General features: G+C 34.0%; 1 long non-coding RNA gene across 1 annotated transcript in view; it reads right to left on the reverse strand.

Annotated features, from left to right (window-relative positions):
• Nucleotides 1-5,109: 5,109 nt before the first annotated feature.
• The window catches only part of LOC108315448, a 37,559-nt gene continuing 21,123 nt past the window's right edge, over nucleotides 5,110-21,545 (reverse strand). Inside the window, exons 2-3 of the long non-coding RNA XR_001829934.2 lie at nucleotides 5,633-5,712; nucleotides 5,110-5,538 (exon numbers count right to left, since the gene is read on the reverse strand). This is a non-coding gene — a long non-coding RNA (uncharacterized LOC108315448). The remainder of the gene's footprint in view (nucleotides 5,539-5,632; nucleotides 5,713-21,545) is intronic.

The following is a 21,545-nucleotide window of genomic DNA, read 5'->3' on the forward strand; positions in this document are numbered from 1 at the left end:
TTCGGTTAAGAGAAGCATGAGATGTTAATTTTTAGACAAATTATGTAAGAAACAGGATAATAATATTTGCTAGTTGTGCTTTTATTATGTAAGTTATAGTTCATAGCAGTTAAAATTAGCTGGACATTAGCACACATTTTCTGTGTGCAAAAAATCAAAGTTTAAATGAGAGTACTTTTAAAACGTCTTTGACATAGGTTCTAAATTCCCTGCATTAATCTTCATGTTTTTCAAATTAATGACTTCTGCAAGTTTTGCAAACTCATTGGGGATAATTGAATCCTATTTGTATAGATACCAAAGCAGGTTGTCCTTGACTTGTTTTTGATAAGCCACTAACACTGATGGAGAGGAAGAAGACGATAACTAAACAGAAAATAAAAAGCCTCTTTTCTTAGCGGGCACAATGCTAGCTATGCAAAATAAATTATTATTCTCACTTAATTTGGTAAATAATACTTAACATTTTAAAAACTGGCAGTTTTAAGTTCAGGAAAAATTTAAATGCTCCAGAGTATATTAGTGTCAAACATTCTGTGAATCTAAGTGAAAATATTTTACTTGTACATTTATATTCATTGGTGTCTTGGGGGAACGGGGGAAAATGTCTCTTTTGTCAAAGAAAGAAATGTTTGCCACTCTTTATAACAGTGCTGAGGAATAATACTGACAGAAGACTTTTGTTTTAACTTGTTTATTAAATCTGCCTCTATGTACACAAAGTGAAATAGAGACTTTTCTTTAGAGAATACATTTGCTTGAGTTAGTCATAATGTTTTAGAAATTGTGTATTTTGTTGGGCAAACACCACTTCATATCCCTAAAGAATAAATGTTTTCAAGGAATAGTACTGTTCTTTTGCCTAGAACTAAATAAAAAATAAAACTATTTTAACCAAAAAACACTTACTTTCAACAAAACAGTGAAATTAGAAAGAGGAATAAAATGACTGGTGGGGCTATCATATTACCCTTTCTCTCATCTTGCTCAGAATATCCTTAAGAAAGACATCTTTAAATATTTACTTGATCCTCACATGGTGTGAGCAGGATTACAGGAGATACTATAATATATATAAATATACTTTGTTTGCTGACTCTTAACTTGTTCCAACAACACAGCAAGAGACATATCACATTCATTTGTTCATCCAAGTCCTTTGTACCCAATAGGCGCTCAGTACATTTTGAATGTGAAAATCTCACAGTAGAAGAGTAACTAGATTAGGAACTGTTTTATTAACTTTACACTTACTTAAGTAACTTTATTACTTATTGCTATATCTCCCATTGCTAGTATTTTCCTATACTTAATAGATGTTAAAAGAATATTTGCCTATTAAGTGGAAGAACTGATTAAAAAGCATAAAGGCTATAATGTGCAATGCATAATTATTATTACTAACTTAAATCCAAATTTTCTGTGTTCCAAAGATCTTACCAGCTAACCTATATTACCTATTATGTCTCTCTTGCCTATCTCTGGTTCATTAACTCCAATCTTAAATTTTTCTTACATACTTTGTAAATACCTCCTAGGTTTACAGAGTAAAAACATACAAATTAAATTTCTATCTACATGTCTTTATTTTTCTTTTTGATAAGAAGACTACAATTTACTTGATTATTCATCATTCTGTGAGTTCTTCAGCTTCGTCTATTTTTTTAAATGCCTACACTTTCTATTTATAGCCAAGTCAGCTGCGGATATTTCCACATTATCACTTCTGACCTTTTTTTCATTCCTTCTGGAAATATGTAATTAAGTCCTCAATATGTTTTATCCTGGACTTCTGTTAGTTTTTCTACTTGCTTTGGTTTTCCTGGACTACTACTTGAATCTTGTACCTGTTCTCTCTGCTTCCAGTTCCTCAACTATTCTTTCCCCATTCAATCTGTTATTTTAAAATACAGGCACACCTCATTTTTATTGTGCTTTGCTTTATTGTGCCTCACAAATATTTTGTTATTTACAAATTGAAACTTTATGGTAATGCTGCATCCAACAACACTATTGGTGCCATTTTTCCAACAGCATGTGCTTACTTCATGTGTTTGTGTTACATTTTGGTAATTTTCACCATATTTCAAACTTTTAAATTGTTATATCTCTTATGAGGAACTGCAATCAGTGAAATTTGATGTTACTATTGTAATTCTTTTGGGGCACCAATGGATTGTGCCCATATAAGATGATAAGCTTAATTGATAAATGCTGTATGTGTTCTGACTTCTTCACTTACTGGCTGTTCCCACATCCTGCTCCCTCTTCTCAGGCCCAACACAACAATATTGAAATCAGGCCAAGTAATAACCCTAAAATGGCCACTAAGTGTTCAAGTGAAAGAAAAAGTTGCACGTCTCCCACTTTAAATCAAAAGCTAGAGATGATTAAGCTTAGCAAGGAAGGTATGTTGAAACCTGAAGCCTGAAAGCTAGGACTTTTGTGCCAGTTAGTCAAGTTGTGGATGCAAAGGAAAAGTTCTTGAATGAAATTAAAAGTGCTGCTCCAGTGAACACACGATAATTGAAAAGGGGAAGCAGCTTTATTGTTGATATGGAAACAGTTTTAGTGGTTTGAATAGAAGAATAAAACAGCCAACACATTCTCTTAAACCAAAACCTAATCCAGAGCAAGGCCCTAACTCTCTTCAATTCCATGAAGGCTAAGAGAGGTGGGAAAACTGCAGAAGAAAAGTGTGAAGTTAGCTAAGATTGGTTCATGGGGTTTTAGGGAAAAAAAGCTATTTCCATAACCTAAAAGTATAAGGTAAAGTGGCCAGTGCTGATGTAGAAACTGCAGCAAATTATCCAGAAGACTCCTCTAAGGTAATTGATAAAGGTGGCTACACTAAACAACAGATTTTCAATGTAGATGAAACAGCCTTCCATTGGAAGCAGATGCAATCTAGGAATTTCATAGCTTGAGAGGAGAAGCCAATGTCTGGCTCCAAAACTTCAAAAGATAGCCTGACTCTTTTTTTACAGGCTAATGCAGCTGGTGACATTAAGTTGAAGCCAATGCTCATTTGCCATTCTAAAAATCCTAGGGCCCTTATTAATTTATCATGTTCATTAATGCAAAGCCTATTATTGTTGCTGGTCCATTCATAAGTGCTCTCTTGTTTTATTCAGTTATTTTTTTTTTTACCCCCATTGTCATCCCTATTAAGCCTTTCAAGAGCAATCATTTTAAGAGATGTAATATATACTCTTTTTTTTTTTATGTGTTTTCATCAAGCTATCATTAAATAAAGGCATTGTGCTTTGGAGCACATTCTCTTTTCTTTTTCATTCAGTATTTTGTTTTTTGGAGCATTGTCACATTTCAGTGCGTGTAACTAGTCCGCCACTTCCAACGGCTGCATCTTACTCTCTCAATCCTCTATTTATACCACAACCCAAGTGATCTTTAAAAATGCAAATCTGGTCATGTCACACAGCTGTTTAATATCCGTTAGTGATTTTTCATTTGACTTAGGGTATATTCAAAACTATTTACCATGTCTTCTTACGTTGCAGTATTTGGGCAGTGCCTGGTTAGTAAGTCTCATCCTCTGCCTTCTTCCCTTTGGTGTCTGCATTTCAACCAGACTGGCCTGAAGTTCCTCAAATCTGTTACACTTCCACATTTGTTATTTACACCCAGTGATCTTTCTTTCTTCAGGTATCAGTCTAAATTTTGCCTCCTCAGGTAAGTATTCCATGACTGGCCAATTAAATCAGAAGCTCAAGTTTTAAAACTGTTTAACACCATTTACTTTCAGTTACACTTTACACAATCTTTACTTACATTTGTTTATGTGTTTAATTCTTTAATATTTGTCTTACCCACTACCATATCAGTTCAACAAAGGCTGGGGGCAGGTTTATTTGTTCCTCTGTCAATCTTGTTTCTGCCAATGGGAAGCCCTCAGTAAAAAAGTACTTAATGATGTACATGGGAGAAGTCACTTAACCAAGGTCATAAAACTAATTAAAATCAAATCCAGGCAAGAATTCAGCATCTTTCCACTGCCTGTACTTGGCATTCTTTGAATGCATTGCTACTCTGTATTATTCTGTTTATTCCAGCTCTTTACACACAATAGGTTCTCAATAACTACTTCAGGAAAGCATAAAATAAGCAAATAAATGGAATTGTGGATTATATAGCTTTATATTTATATCAAAGAGCTACTGGCTATCATGTGAAATCTCTAAATCTTGAAATTTATTGATAAAATAGTTGTCTTTGGTTTTCTTGTTAAGTTTATAAGTAGATAGTACATTTTCCTTACATTTTTACCAGGTTGAAGACTGCTTCTGCTGATGTCATAAAGTCAGAGAGCTACACTGAGAAATGTCTGTAAAAATGTGTAGAAAATGTGTGTCTGTTAAAATGTGCAGAAAATGTCTCTTAAAATGTGTAGCAAGCTAAGTTTCAAACAGTAACTGAATAGAGGAAATCAATCTATGCATGTTCAATTTGTGTTCATTTTAATAAGGAAAGAGAGTAATGACCTCTCTACTTAAAAGAGGATGGATAGATTCATGCTTTTAAGACTATTTCCTTTACCTCAGGAGAACTAGAATAATAACCTATTCTCTCCAACTTGGTCTCTGCCTGAGCAGGTTTTATCAATGGACCTGTTACAATGCTGAAACTGGGAGCTTTTTCTATGTTGTTTCATAAATCTAATTATCTTGACTTGAATCCCTGCCATATCAGCAAACAAACAAACAATAAATTTTTTTAATGAAGGTATCAAACAGCATTTTAAAATTTAATTTTTAGTGGTAGTAGGGAAATTGCCATGTGTTCACCAAGTGATATAAATCTATATAACTAATTGAATACATGCTTTGAAAACTAGAAATGATCTTTTTCTCTGTTATCCTAAAAAAGTTAAATAACTTGGAAAGTAACACTATTTTGACTATTGGCAGTACTGGTAGGTAAATAAATAAAAAAAATATAGCCCCATTTCGGTGTGACTGAAGATGGCTGATATATGAGACCTTTGTCCAGTTAGCCTGCCCTAGTATCCTATATTCCTCAATCTGAGACTTAATTCTTTTGGTTTCAAGTACTAGATTTATAAGATTCTCACATTTACAAAATTCGATCCATTTTCAGGGTTTACCCATTTATTAGTTATTTTAACTTCACATCATAACTCTTACATCCCAGAGAAATTATTAATACCCAATGATAGAAAAGAAAACTGAATTTTAACAAAGTTACATTATTCGTTCAAGAACTCACAGCAAACAGGCCTTCTGACTTGAATCTTGAGCCTTTCACCAAAATCAAGTAGTACTAATGATATTTTACTATAAGTGTTTTAATTGGGGCTATTATGAGTTAATTTCCATTATCTCTTCTTCCTTCCATACAATCTTTTTCATACAACTTCTTGTTTATGTTGTTTCATAAGCATCCCTCACACCAGGGTCTGGCTTTGTCCTGTATGATTTATTTCTGTTGGCTCTGTCACAAAGTCTCAGGGCACTAGGAAGATCCTGTTGTAAAGTTCTAAAGCTCTTGACTGTCTACCTGTTGGGATTTGAAAAATAAAGAAGTCAACATTAGGTAAGATAAAAATAAAATTAAAGAAGAAAAAAGAGTATGCTGGGCCTTTGCCTCTGACCTCTGGGTAGTTTCAAAGATGAGTCCAGGGATAGAGTTGCAGCTGCAGCTAAGAACCAGGTCTTCATAGGGGTGACAGAACTAAAGGGAGAGAAAGAAATGTGAATTTACATTAGCTGAAATTTTTTAATCACAGTGGCAATAATATCCCAGTACAGTAATCTAAGCTAAAACAAGAACTTCACTGGATGATATCACAAGATGGAAAACCAGAAGGGGTTAGGGTAGATGGAAGCTGGCATAGGGACAGCTGTGGCCAGGGACTTAAACAGCACAATGGTGTCCACTTCTCATTTTTCCTCTTATCTATAGAGTATCTTACTCTGCCCTTTTTTCCTACATTGCAGAAGAGGAATGTAGAAGGTAGATTTTTTTAAATAGACCTCAGTTTTGGATTCAAGTAGCTATGGTCCCAGCTACTCAAGAGGCTGAGGTTAGAGGATCACTTGAGCCCAGGAGGTCAAGGCTGTAGTGAGATATAATCATGCCACTCTACTCCAGCCTGAGTGACAGTGTGAGACTGTCTCAAAATGAAAAAAAAAAACAAAAAAAAAACAAAGAAAACGCATGATGATGATAAGAAAGCCTTTAGCAGTTGTTGTACAGAGGAGTGGTTTGAAGATAGAATCTGTAAGATTGTCAGGGCTTGAAGGTGGATAGTAGGAGGATATGAGAAAGAAACAGCTCTCATATTTCTAACTTGTGTGATCGCATGGATGAAAAAATAGTTCACATGTGGGGAAAACATGAGGAAAATATATTTTGTAACAATTTTGAACAAATTAATTACAAAATCGTCCCAATTTTAATCTCTGGATTACTGGATAGAGATTATATACTTTCCTATGTCCAGAGAAAGAATGATTATTAGTCATATTTTCCTTTGTCTTTGTAGTAATTGAGATTATTCAGCAGATAAATTCTGGTCAAAGAGTAACTACAGACCTTTCACAAGTGTCTGTGACCAGAGTATCAATAAGGATAATGCTTTGATAGACAGACAGCCTGTTTCTCTCCACTCATTGAACCTCAAATGTGTATCCTGCGTGTCTCCTTTGCCATAGAGATGCTAGTTCTTCAAATAATACATGCTTTTTTTCTTTGCCCATATGTGTGTATATGTGTAGGTATGCCTACATGCTAAATGACTGCACATGACTTTTCAAATCTTCTGTAAATGTTGAAGCAAAGTTTAGCAAGGGTGGACATGGGAAATGTGCCTATAAGGATCTCAATGAAGAGCTTAGAAATTACTCATGATCAGACATCTGAGGTTCTGAAATGGTCTCAGATCTGATTTATATATTTCTAGGTTGGTATGTTTTCTCATGATGTTCTCTTGTTCATGCTGTCACAGAATCTGTAGTAATCACTTAGGTTTACAAGCAGTAGAATAACATCACCTTGACTTTGTTAAATATTTCTCATTCTTAAGTGGATCTCATTATTTTGCCTTTTTCCCTCAGTATTTATACCCATAAATAATATGAAGAATGTTAGCACACACTTTCTTGGCAACTGTTTTCCTAAGTTACCCAGTATAATCTTGAAAGGCTCTGACATTAATCAGTCTGTGTTATTTTTACCTGGAGGATTTGTGTTTCTGTGTATCTTTCTTCTCGACCACAGATTGGCAAACCATGACCTATAGGCTATTTTTTTTGTTGTTGTTGTTAAGGTTTCATTGGAACACAACCATGCTCATTTTTTTGTGTGTACTACTTATGGCTGTTTTAATGCTATTAATGGCAGAATAGAACAGTTTTGACAGAAGCCAACTAGCCTGAAAAGCCTAAAATATTTACTAGCTCATCCTTTGTAAAAAAGATTTGTTGACTTCTGTTGTAAACTACAATTTGATAATAGGAGATCCTGATGATAACTAACATTCTCATTAAGTACATATAAGATCGAAATGATGAAATACTCTCTCTTTTTAAAAATATCCCTCCTTTGGATCTATACTAGAAGTGGGATTGCTGTATCATACAGCAATTCTGTTTAGTATGTCAGAGATATCTGCATTTTTATGTTTATTGAAGCACTAATCCCAATGACCAATATATGAAATCTACCCCAGTGTCCATCAATGGATGAATGGATAAATAAATTATGGTCTATACACAGTAGTTTTGTATATACATTATTCATCCTGAAAAAAAAGAAGAAAATTCTGTTCTTTGCGATAACATGGGTGGACCATGCTAAGCGAAATAAGCGAAGTACTCCTATGTGGAATCTAAAACAATGGAATTCACCATGAAAACAGAAAGTAGAATGGTGGTTACCAGAGGCTGGGGATGGGGAAATGGGAAGATGTTGGTCAAAGGATACAAAGTTTTTGTTAGATCTACTGAACAATGAGTTAACTATAGTTAATAATAATGTGTATTTCAAAATTGCTAAGAGAGTAAATTTCAGTTGTTCTTACCACATAAAATGATAAGTATTTGAGGTAAAGGATATGTTAATTAGCTTGATTTAATCATTCCACAGCTTATACATGTCATATCATTTTGTACCCCATAAAAATACACGATTATAATTTGTCAATTTAAAATAACAATAAAGAAAATGATATTGAAAATATTTTCCACCTTTCTTCTGTCAGCTTCTTTTCTTCATGCAATTTAAGCTTTTCCATAATGTATACAACTTTTGTTGAATTTGCTGCATCATCCTCACAGGCAGTGGTATAAGTTGATTAACACCACCAGTATGCATGTGTTTTAGAGGTGTTTAGAATTTCTTTGGAAAAATTGAAAAATGAATAGGTCAGATTATTTTTTGTCACTGTCCTGCCATTTTTCTCTACAATGGAAAATTATTTTGCCTTCATATCATTTTTGAGAAGAGCTAACAAAATCTAAACAATTATGTTCAAGAGGTAACTCCTTATTGCTGTTCTCTGTGCTTTCTAATCTCAATTTATTCCTAGGGCAACAGAGATGTCACAATTATGTCACCGTAACAAGCCAAATCTTTATCATATTGCTATGTCTGGCTGCATGAGTCACAAGGTCATGACTCTGGACTGAAAGCACATTTAGTAATGCAACATAAAATTTATCATTCAATATTTACCTTTACATAATTGTGGTTCTTGTTTAGGCGAAATAGGCTCCCTTTATAAAGGAAAAAAAATAAAAGTTAAAATACAAATGCAAAGATTAAAAAAAAAAATCCCTTGCTAAAAGAGAGGAGAGAGAAACTTGTAGTCAGAATCTGAAAACATAGGGAAGAAGTTTCACATAGTGTTCTGGGGTCAGTCTGAATCCCAGCTCTGTTACTTACAAGCTATCTGACCTATCTAAGACCCACTTTTCCTCTGTAATGTGGGGATAAGAATAGACCCTATTTAATCTAGATTTAGAGTGGATTATAAGAGTAATTGCACATGAAGTGCTTAGCATAGAGCCTGACATTTAACAAGGGTTCCATAAATGTTAGCCCTAATAATAGCAGTAATAATACCTTATTTTAAGAGTTCCTCATCTACTCTCGGGGAACAAATTATATTCCAGGAGGCACTGGAGCAACATCTGTATAGACATAATTATCTCGTGGGGGGCCACATATTTAATGGTCTATCAGGATGGATAGCTACACAAAAAGTTGGCATAATGGGACCTGCCTAAAGAGGAAGTGTGGGACAAACCTGAAAGGTTGAGGAAAGGCAGTCTCAGAAGTATTTATCTACACAGTTTTTAATTACATGTACTCTCTTTAGTAAGAAAAATTACGTTATTAAGTAAGTGGAATTACTGTACTTAGAAAAAAGTTCAAAAATGGTCACAGATTTATTTAAAAATGGTATATTATTGATAGTTTTATGAACATAAATTTAAAATATATTTTATTGGAGATATTAATTTTTAATAATAATATAAAGAAAAATCTTTTATATTTGAGTGTTCCTATTTAATGGATATTTCTCATTTCTCAACAATGACTAAATAATATAAATGTACAGATCTTCTCAAATAATTAAACAGTCACAGGAAAATATACTGTACAAACCTTATTGTCCCTGACTCCATAGAGCTTAGTGTAGTCGTGGGGAAATACTTCAGTTGGATAATCATAAAAACAAATAAAATATTTAAGTGTTTTGGAGACACTTAACATACTGTTGTCATCATGTGTAATACTGGGATTTAGCCTTGTCATTAACTCAATAACTATTTTAGAGCTTTTGCTCATTGTGAGACATCGTTCTAGCTGCTTGAAATACCACAGTGAATAAGCCAGACACCGTTTTATGGAACTTATAAACTAGCAGATGCTCAGAGAGTATAGAATGTATGTTGGAGATTACATATTTAGAAAGTAGGAGAGCCAAAATTCAAATTTAGATCAATCCAATGCCAAAATCTATATTATTAACCACTGTCACCTATTCTGTCTTCTCAGTTTTAACTTTATACATTTTAGTGAGTATTTGTCTTTTGTCTGTTTATCTAACAAATGAATATCCTTCTCATATTGGAACATTTCCCATCTTTTATGTGAGTCTTACTGCTAGGCAGAGTCTGCCTCTCTCCATGGGCACTGAAGTGCTAGATACTCCTTTTCTGAGTCAACCACGAAGAAATGGATTGAGCACAATCCTAAACTAAACAAACAAATAAATGAATAAATAAAATGAAAACAAGGCATCACATTACCAAAACTGAAACTACACTACAGAGCTACAGTAAGCAAAACAGCATGATGCTTGTAAAAAAACAGACATATAAACAAATGGAACAGAATAGAGAGCCCAGAAATAAGGCCGTACACCTATGACCATCTGATCTTCAACTAAGCTGACAAAAACAAGCAGTGGAGCTACCTATTTGATAAATGGTGAGGGGATAACTGGCTAGTCATATGCAGAGGATTGAAGTTGGAATACTTCCTTATACCATTTACAAAAATCAACTCAAGATGGATTAAAGACTTGAATGTAAAACCTCAAAGTGTAAAAACCCTAGAAAGACAGCCTAGGCACTACCATGCACTACCACCCTGGACATAGAAACAATCAGAGATTTCATGACAAAGATACCAAAGGCAATTGTAACAAAAGCAAAACTTGACAAATGGGATCTAATTAAACGAAAGAGCTTCTGCACAGCAAAAGAAACTCTCAGCAGAGTAAGCAAACTAAAACCTGGGAGAACATATTTGCAAACTATTTATCTGACAATGTTCTAATATCCAGCATCCACAAGGAACTTAAACAAATATACAAAGGAAAAACAAACAACTTCATTAAAAAGTGTGCAAAGGCCATGAAAAGACATGTTTCAAAAGAAGACATACATGGAGCCAACAAGCATATGAAAAAAAGTTCAATATCACTGATCATTAGGGAAATGCAAATTAAAACTGCAAAGAAATATCTCACACAAATCAGAATGGCTATATAAAAAGTCAAAAAATAACTGATGCAGAGAAAAGGGAACACTTATACACTGCAGTGGGAGTGTAAATTAGTTCAATCATTGTAGAAAGCAGGATGGTGAGTCCTCAAAAATCTAAAAGCAGAGCTACCATTTAGTCCAGCAATCCCATTACTAGATATATACCCAGAGGAAATAAATCATTCTACCATAAAGACAAATGTTCACTGCAGCACTATTCACAATATAAAAGACATTAAATCCACCTAAATGTTCATCAATGACAGATTCAATAAGGAAAATGTGGTACATACACACTATGGAATACTAAGCAGCCATAAAAAAGAATGAAATCATGTCTTTCATAGGAACATGGATAGAGCTGGAACCCATTATCCTTGGCAAACCAACACAGAAACAGAAAACCAAATACATTTTCTCAGTTATACATATAAATGATAAGAACCCGTGAGCACAAAGAAGGGAACAAAGCACACTCAAGTCTACTTGAGAGTAGAGGGTGGGAGAAGGGATAGGAGCAGAAAAAATAACCATTGGGTATGAGAGTTAATACTTGGGTGATTAAAGAATCTGTACAACAAACCCCTGTGACACAAGTTCATCTATGTAACAAACCTGCGCATGTACTCCCAAACCTAAAATACAAGTTAACAAAAAGAAGAAAATAAAATCTTGAGTCCATTGAAAAATAAGAACACATTAGGTTCCCGAATGTACTATTTTGATTCTATTATTATTATTAAATCCTTTACTTTTCTCACTGGAGCTATTCTTAAAAACAATAAAATTTCAAAATATTAAAAAAAATGGACTTCACTGACTGCTATGGACTGAATATTTGTGTCCCCCTAAATTCATGAGTTGAAACCCATCCCCCAAGGTTTGATATTTGAAGGTGGGCTATTTAGAAAGTGATTATTCATGAGGGTGGAGTGCTTATGAATGGACTAGTGTCTTTATGAAAGAAACCCCAAAGAGCTCCCTCACCCCTTCTCCCCTCTGAGAACACAGAGAGAAGACAGCAAGAAGACAGCTGTCTATGAACCAGGAAGTAGGTTTTCCCCACATATCAAATCTGTTATTGCCTTGATCTTGGACTTTCCAGCTTCCAGAGCTGTGAGAAATAAATCTCTGTTGTTTATAATTCCCTCCTCTTCCACTCAAAAAAGAAAGAAAGAAATGGATTGGGCAAATGGCTTCACCAATCCAGAAGGCTTACCCTGCATTTTAACTAGGTTTGTATGTCTCAAAGAAAGGAATGACTTTCAAAAGGTGTGGCAGAAAACACACCAGGGATTTAGAGCTTGCAATCATGGCACTGCAGTCTCTGGCTTGTAAAATTCAACTAAGGCAGCAGTGATGGTCTCAGTGTGCTGAATCTATGGTGTGATTTTGACTACCATTTTCTTATTATTTTCTGATTATAATTCACTTACCTTCCTGATGACCAATTAAATCATCTAGATTTATTTTCCATTGCTTGCAACCAAGAACCCCAGTTGATTGTTTAGGTTATTTCACCCCACACATTTATCTTTATTAACCAATAGCTGATTGGATGATAATGAAGTTGCCGTGTGATTTTGCCTAGCTCTAAGAACTTCCTCCTTCCTCTCCTTTGTTGTAGAGAAAGGTAAACTAGCAACAATTAGAATACTGACAATGCCTTGGGGCCCATTATTGGCTAGATGGCAAAGATAATTCACTTAGAATTTTTCTGAGTAAAATATAGCTTATTGAGAGATATGAATTGATTCAGCCAAAATGAATATCTGCAAACATCCAGACCCTAATTGGTAGCATCTTAAAAAAACAAAAAACAAAAAACAAAAAAAAAACTGAAAAAACTGAATTCAGCAATACAACTGAGATATTATACTTTCCTTTAATTCTACTCCTATCAGCCTTTATTTAAAATTTTTAATCTGTATGATTTTAGATTTCTAAGTGAATATGACTATCAGTCTAAAAATATTAAATGAGTAGAAGTATGTCAAAATCTTTAACTTTATGATCACCACATAAGCAAATGTTTGCAATGTGTTGTTTATTCTTCAAAAAATTACTCTAGTATTATATACATACCAGTCAAAAGGAACTGTCAATCAAGAAATGTGTTGATCCCCAAATCTATAATTTTAACCAGGGAAGTTTTCTGTAATTTCAAAGAGGGAAATTTTCTTATCACCATTGCAGTTGTTTTTGGTGACCAATCAGTAAAACAATGTATGTTTTCCATGTAATTCATAAATAATTTCTGATTTTCTGAGCTTTCACTAATACGAATTTACTCAGACCTTTGTTGTTGTTGAAGTTTATAAGAGTCTTATTTTTGCTACAACAGAAGTTTCTTAAATGGATACATATTTGGCTAAATAGACATTTTCTGTGATATTTATCCATAAGAGAAATTATTCAAGAATTTGTTAATTGGTATGTTTAATCATGAAAATACATTAACCATTCAGAAAAGGAAAATGATTCAGCTGTTTGCATTTTTCATTCTGTCCCCCTTTCAATTATTTCAAGGATATTGAAGAGCTTGGCTGCAGGACATTTAGGTATATGAATTAGTGTTAATCAGTGATAACCACTGCCTATTAATCACCCAGAGATTTATCATCTAATATATCTGGACATTTAAAAATAACTGGAGGTTTGCTGTTTGCTGAATGTACATGGAGCAATCTAAAAAAAAAATTCCAAATAGATATTTGTCTTTGAAGCCTATATTACTCTAAATGGATGTCTTTAATGCTCATCAAATTTTATTAAGAATAAGCAAAATCATTTTCATATCAATATCAAATACAAATACAGCATAAAGAACTAAAAATATACCTCAGAGTGCTAAATATAGAATATAGTTAAATACCTATGTAAAAGCATATGCCGATTTTCTACAATTTGAATTACCAATAGATGTTTTATGTCAATTCATTTTTGCCTAATTTATTTAGATACTGTCATTACTGTATTGTTAAGTAGCTCAATTTCAGTTTTTGTATTTATTTCTTTTGAATAGTTTCTTTGGGAATAAGAGTCTTTCAGATTGATTTAATTCAATTTTAGTGATATAATATATTTAAATATTTAACTTAGACTAATAGATCAAAATATATTACATTATATTGAACCTTAATTCTGGTAACTTTCTGTGTCTCAGTTAAATTTTTATAAGATAAAAGTTATTTGTACTAATTTATTTTAATGTTATACAGAAGAATTGGTGAAATCTTTTCAATCTGGGATTAGGGGGTGAGAAAAAAGAGTTATAGATAACTTCAATATTTGGCCAATATGGATTAGTGTCCTCATTTTGACCTTTGCTAGTGCCTGAATGCTTGTGTTCACCCAAATTCATATATTAAAACCTAATCCCAAATGTGAGGGTCTTTAGAGTTGTGGCCCTTGGGAGGTGATTAGATCATGAGGATAGAGCCCTCATGAATGGGATTAGTGCCCTCATAAAAGAGGTGTCAAAGTATCCCTTGCTCCCTCCTTCATGTGAGGTTACAGAGAGATGTCTATCTATGCACCAGGAAATGGGCACTTACCAGACACTGAATCTGCCAGTGCCTTGATCGTAGACTTCCCAGACTCCAAAAAAATGAGAAATAAATTTCCATTATTTACAAACTACCCTTGTAATGGTTTCTTATAGCAATGCAAACAGACTAAGAAAGTTTCCTTCAATTATTTTTTTCATTTTCTTAAAAGATCTACAAATGAATGAAAGACTCTTTGTTTTCACGTGTCATCTGAAGAGGCTGAGTTACATTCTTTTCCTCAATGGGTGGAGCTAGTGATACCCTAAAGTCTTAATAATTATTGCCTTTTCTTATTTTTCTATTATAGACACTACCACTGCTATAATTTGATATTTGCATGCATTATTACAAATTGAAAATACCTACACATAGCTTATCACTTTGTATGCTCAATAGAGTCTTACTGTGTATTAGTTTTATCTTCATTTTATATATTAGCAAAATATATATAAGCTAAATATATTTTATATATATATCTTCCCAGGTTCAAGTGATTCTCCTGCCTCAGCCTCCCAAGTAGCTGGGATTACAGGTGTGTGCCACCATGCCTAGCTAATTTTTTGTATTTTTTTAGTAGAGAGGGTGTTTTACCATGTTGGCCAATCTGGTCTCAAACTCTTGGCCTCATGTGATCCACCCATATCAGCCTCCCAAAGTGCTGAGATTACAGGCTTGAGCCACCACTCCCGGCCCATCTTCATTTTATAGATAAGAATACTAAGAACCAAAGAATTTTAAGTGACACATAATGGCTCATTACATTAGTCTGGAATGGAAAAGCTAGCTCCATAACCTCTGACTCCAGTACACTCTAACATCTCACTATCAGTTATGATGCTTATAAAAATCATTTATTGAGCCAAATCCCTATATTTTATACCTATGATAAAACTCACATAAAATCCATGGTCATTTTCATTACATAGTGCTATCAGGTAATATGGATTTAAGTTTGACTGTGAAATATAAAAAAATGTCGCTTTCTAGATATTTGAAGTACTATACTTGCAAAATGGAAGTATGTTTGTTGTATTATAAGTCAAGAATCCAGTTTACTTCTATATTAATTAAAGTCTCTAAGGTGTCTCAGTATGATTGAATGCAAATAGACCCCTTATTATTATTTGTAGCTTTTTCTTAAATTGCCTTTTTGTGTGTGGAGGTCAATTTCAGCCTCTTTCTCAATCATTTTAAGAGTGCATACAGGAATATTGAATAACAATGCTATGCAGTTGAATTGCATTTTACAAGTTTTAAGCAGTTTGATCTGATAGAATTCTGCAGAGTTGGTGGGCCAGATTTTATAAACCTCATTTTAAAGATTAATAACTGGGATTAAGGAACTAGCGGAAGTCCACAAACATTCTGAGCAAACAAACAGATTTGAGGCTAGGACTGTTTTCATGACAGTCTAATCTGCATTTCTTCTATTCTACTGTCCCACTCTGCTCCAACTCTGCCAGTACTTGAAGATCATGATAATGCTCCTGGCAGGTGGCAGATTGTGAGAGTGGTGTGGCAACAATAGCATTTTTTTTCAGCTCTGTTTCAGAAAGCACATACTGTCTGCCTACTTTTAAAAGGCTTTTCTTCATTCTTCACTGGACATTGCACAATCAAGCAATGGAAATACCTTACAATAAAAACCCTAATTCTAATTCTAAGGTAATACACAAAAGAAATACTTTCCAGGAGATAAATGTTCAGAAAAGAGAAATTTGGTACTTGAAGGGACTGAGTACTGTTTTTTGCCACTGCTAGATTTAACTCTCACCCTGTATCACCATTGGACTGTTCTAATTAGCATAATGGAAAATGCCATCGTAACAGTCATCCTAATTTAGTACAAGGAGACAGAACATGTATCTTGAAACAAAAATATGCAAGTTGGGAAAAATGCTAACACTGGTTATGTCTGTGCTCAAGAAGAGTTTGACTGTTATTTAGTGAATTGCCTATAGGAGTTGACAATAAGCAATTCCCATCACTTTTCTATGAGAGAGATAAAGGGCAAACAATTTTGTATCCTTAAAGGAAGAAAGATTCATAAGAATGAAATCATAAGCTCTAACGGAGAGCTCAAATTATTATGTAACAACATACTAATGAGAATGAACAGACATTGTGTTTCTAAAGAATCTTTAGAGAAAAATGACATCTCCAAATTAAATTTGGATACTAAAAAAGGATGCTTGTTTAATTGCATGTTATATAAGTGTCAATTGTGTGTTAGATCATAAGCAAAATATTACTTAAGACAAATAACTTGGATATGTAATCATCTTTAAAACACTGAAAGCTCAATGAGTGTAACACGTATAACTAGTCAAATGCTTCATAATAATAATCATAGACAAGTATCTGATTTTATACCCTTTTTTATCTGAAATATTTTACATATGCATGAACATTTCTCCACATATTTAAAGTTATAAAGATAAATGTTAATAGTCATACTGGTCATCTGAATTTTTAAAAGCAGAATACTAATTTTAAAAAGGAAACATCTGGCTTAGAAAATGACTATATTTAGCACTAAGTAAATGCTTGTAATCATGTTGTAGAAATTTTAAATTCTACTTTGGACATGTTAAATGTTAAATGTACTTCAGTGACACTGCACTGCCCAAGTAATTGTGTGTTCATGTTTCTTGGCTGGACATTCATGGACTTCCATAACTTTACCCCAACCTATTTTCTTATCTAATTTCCCATAAGTTTCCATCTCATATTTCCTGTTTATTATGCATAATAAATTTTTCTTTTCCAAGTTTTTATTCATGCTCTTCCTACTGCCTTTGTCCCTATTCTGGGTGCCTACATTTGATTCTTCCTCTAAGCCTCAACTCAAATGCTACCTCCTTCTTAAATTATTTTTTACTTCCAAGTAAGCATGGGTCACCCATTTAACCCCAATTACAGACATCTGCAGGAGGTTGCAGTAACAAAAGCCTTTTGTGAACATATTTCCATGTCTTACTGTGAAATAGAATAGGCAATGACTCTAGGAAATGGTGACTCCAACGGAAGACATTTTATTGATGAATGGTCATATTTTATCAGGCTGAAAACGACTATTCTGAAAGTGCTTCTTCTGTTTACTCAGTAATTTTTAACATCTCAGGTAGCTCTGAGGTAAATGTTTAAAGAGACATGCTCTATATTTATAGACACAGTAATTCATTTCAGAGAGATGCAGGTTGACATTATATTTGTATTAGATATATTTGTTTTCTTAATGACAACTACATCCTTAGTGTTTTTTTTTTTATTTGAGGTTCTTGTGGTTGCCATATCAAAGACCTTTATCAGATTTTAATATCTTAAAAATCTGATGATCCTCAGAACATGTTGTTCAGCTATATGAGACATCCATTCTAATTTTTTTTTAACTCCAGAGATTAAGAATAAACTTTAAAATGTAACTTCATTAAAATTAAAGGAAATATTTGATGTTTTCTTGGTTTGAGGATCCTAGGCATGTATTCATTTATTCAGCAAATACTGGTTGAACATCTTCTGTTTTTCTTAATATTGTGGAAACTCAGAAAAAATCTACTTTACCTGAAGAAATATCCATTTAAGATCATATTTTCTTAAATAAATACCTGACACTACCTCATGTAAGGTGATTTATAATCTTGTTAACACAAATAAGATTTTCCAAGCCTTGTGCTAATACTTGGCCCTAAATAATTTATTTTATTTTCTACCTATTGAAACTTGCTTACTCACAAAATAAGAAGGAGTGAAAGAAAATATTGCAGTTATCATTTTTTATTGAGCTTTTAGTGAGAACTTACTAAATACTTTTTTAATGAGTACTTTTTAAATTCTTATAATTACTTATAATAATCATTACATCTGTGTTTTAGGACTGTTATCCTCTGAGATACAAAGAAAAATAATATAAGGGTCTATCCTCAAAATCTTACAGTCTAGTGGAGAAAAATATTATCTAAAGTCAATATAATCCTTTACTGATATATATAATCTGCACATATTACTCATTTGTTGTTAGTACTATTTTTTGAGATAAGAAAAATGAGTTTCAAGAGTCAAATTACTGGTCCAAAGTTATAGATTAATGCAATGGCAAAACCTGTGTTTAACTTAAAGTCTTATGACTGTGAGTCAGAGGCACTACCTCTTACAGATTTGACCTTCCATTAATGGGCAGGAAGGAAATTTCCCCAAGGAAATTAAAATCTGTCTTCTCTCTGATTCTTGAGTTTGGAAACTATTACTGCAACAATGACATCTTTATATTTGGTTAGCAATTACTGACTTCAAGGATTCTCTTTATGTTTTCAATTTGATTGATTGTTTCATAGCTTTTCAGATCTGAAAAAAGAATCAATGTGGTGCTCCTCTAAAAACTGTAAAACAGCAAGGCACTAGGGACAAACCCAGAGTCAATTACAAAAGGTAGCCCCAAATCAAACAGGAACCTGGGATATATTACTAATGAATGTATATTACCTTATCTTTTGTTATCTGAAATGGCTATGTCTAAGTGTTAACCAAACTTTCTGGTAGGTACAGATTTCAGTTGATTTTAATCAGTCTAAGTCCATGCAATCTTGCAGCACCAAAATTGCCATTGATTTTTCAATGGTTCCATAATTAATGGTTCCAGTAAGAATGTTAAAGAAAATTCTTGTTTTGGAGAGTTACGACTAATAGACAAGTACAACTAATTTGAGGAAGGCAAACTTTCCATACTATACCATATATAATATATACAAAATATATATTAGAAATAAACTTGAGTCAATAGGGCTAACTAGCCTAAATTTAGAGAGTGACAGATTTCAGCTCACAATAAGAAATTTTTCTACCAACTGTAACCCACCATGAATAGAACAAACTGACTCTGAAGTAGTGAGTTGCTCATGGCTAGATGTTCCAATAAAAGCTATATGAAAATGTTTTCATTTCAGAGACAGTCCCTATGTATGGTAGGATATTGAAATAGATGATCTTGAATTTTCCTTCCATCCCACTTTTCTAACACAATTCCCAGTTTGACTCTTGGCGCTTTCCTCTTCCTTAAATAGGCTGGTGATTTTGAAAAGCGGGCATATGGAGGATGCAAAAGAAAGATAAAAAGTTAAAAAAAAAAAAAAAAGGAAAGGGAAGAAGGGAGCAGTTGAGGAGGAAAGTAGGAAGGCTGTATGAGGAGAGATAGAAAATTAGGAAAGGGGATACAGAGTAGGAAGTCTAGACTAGTCTAGGAAGTCTAGTTTTTCTATAGAAGAAATGTGCCAGTACACAAGATGTGTGTAAGCAGCATACAAACATCCAGGTCATACAGCTCTCCATGATGTTAGGTATAAGGTCTTCCATGATGCCTGCTACAGGTAGCTAGGCATGAGCAGGGCAGGAGAGGGCTGTCCCACCCTCCCCCCACCCACTAGAAATGTCTGGCAGTGATTCGGCAACTATTTCATTGCTGCTTTAAAAGTGATAAATTGGCACTGGCTCCAGGGAGAGGTCATTTCCTGAAGTTCCATACCTGTTAACAGTAAACTGTTAACTAAATGCAGACCCCATGGAGAAAGCAATTCCTTGGGCTTGCACATTAAGAGACAAAAATAGGAAGTACAATCTTCCGGGTACACTTCAACAGAAAAAGGGAAAAGCCTCAGATGGGCATGCATACAACTTCAGAAACACACTGGGCCTGCTCACTTCCCAAGGGTGAGGAGGGCTCTGCGCATGTGGCAGCACACCCTAAGGGAAGAGTCATGGGAAAAATGGGAGCTCACAAAGTCCCAGGATGAGGGTTAAAGGCCCTTTCTTTTTGCTCTCTTTTCTCTCTTGGACCCTCAGGCTCCCGCTTGGTCTCTTCGAAGCAAATTTTTCTTTCTTTCCTTTATTAAAGCCTTTTAAAATAAACTTCCACTCCTGCTGTGAAACTTGTCTCTGTCTCTTGCTATCCAGATAGCAAAGCAGGTATCTGGATAGCATAGAAAACAATCACGACAGCTTTATGCCCTTCGGTCTAATTGTTTCTTCTGGGGAGGCAAGGACTGAATTTGCTGTAGATACACTGCAGGTAACTTGAGGAAACTAGGATCTCTTCCACTGGTAACAGTGCCAAGGTGACCACTGACATTCAGCCTGGCCCCTTACACATTTATTCCTGCCTCCATGGCCCACACAGAGCACTGCAGAGCAGCCATGCCCCCATAAATATGGCTTGTTCATAAATGCAGCTGAAGGCTCTTGTACGGAGTCTGTGGCTTCTTCCTCACCTACCCTGCTTAACTCTCCAAGCTTTTAGCATTGTTTCTCATCCTTCTGTTTTCTTCTGTCTTCTTTCTCTTTAAATGCAGTCAGGATTTCCTCCTGATTCTGACTTTACTTATTTTCAGGTAATTTCTGTGTCTGTATTTTGGCATTATCTGGAGAGAGTGTTCTCTAACTTACACCTTCTCCTTCCTTGAGTTGGCGTTTTCAACCCTATTTTTGGACAATACATAGTCTACTGATCCATCTATAAAGTAAATGCAAATTTTAGAAGAAAAATATATATTAAGAAAGTAATATAAGTTGTAGTATTGATTTAGATATTATAGAACCAAAGATTGGTGAACTAGATAACAGTCCAGCAAGGATGACCCAAGTTAAAGCACAAAGAATACAGAAAATTTTAAAATGCAGAAAATATAATGAGATATCAAATATAAAATAATGAAAAGTTCTGAAGTTTGTGTGATTAGAGGTCGAGAGGAAAGGCAAAAGAGAAAAACCATAATATTCAAAGAGAATGAAGGGCAATAGTTTTGAGACAGCTTTAAAAAATTTAAAATAATTAAAAAAAAAAAAAAGCAAGCCTCTCCTTCAAACAGCTTTCAAAATGCTCCAAATAGGAATAAAAGAACACACACGTATTGTTGGTGTGGCTAAAAAGCTAGAAACAAGGGAAAATTTGAAAAGCAGCTGTATA

The sequence above is a fragment of the Cebus imitator genome, unplaced genomic scaffold (genome assembly GCF_001604975.1).
Source record: "Cebus imitator isolate Cc_AM_T3 unplaced genomic scaffold, Cebus_imitator-1.0 Scaffold171, whole genome shotgun sequence".
In the NCBI taxonomy this organism is placed as follows: domain Eukaryota; kingdom Metazoa; phylum Chordata; class Mammalia; order Primates; family Cebidae; genus Cebus; species Cebus imitator.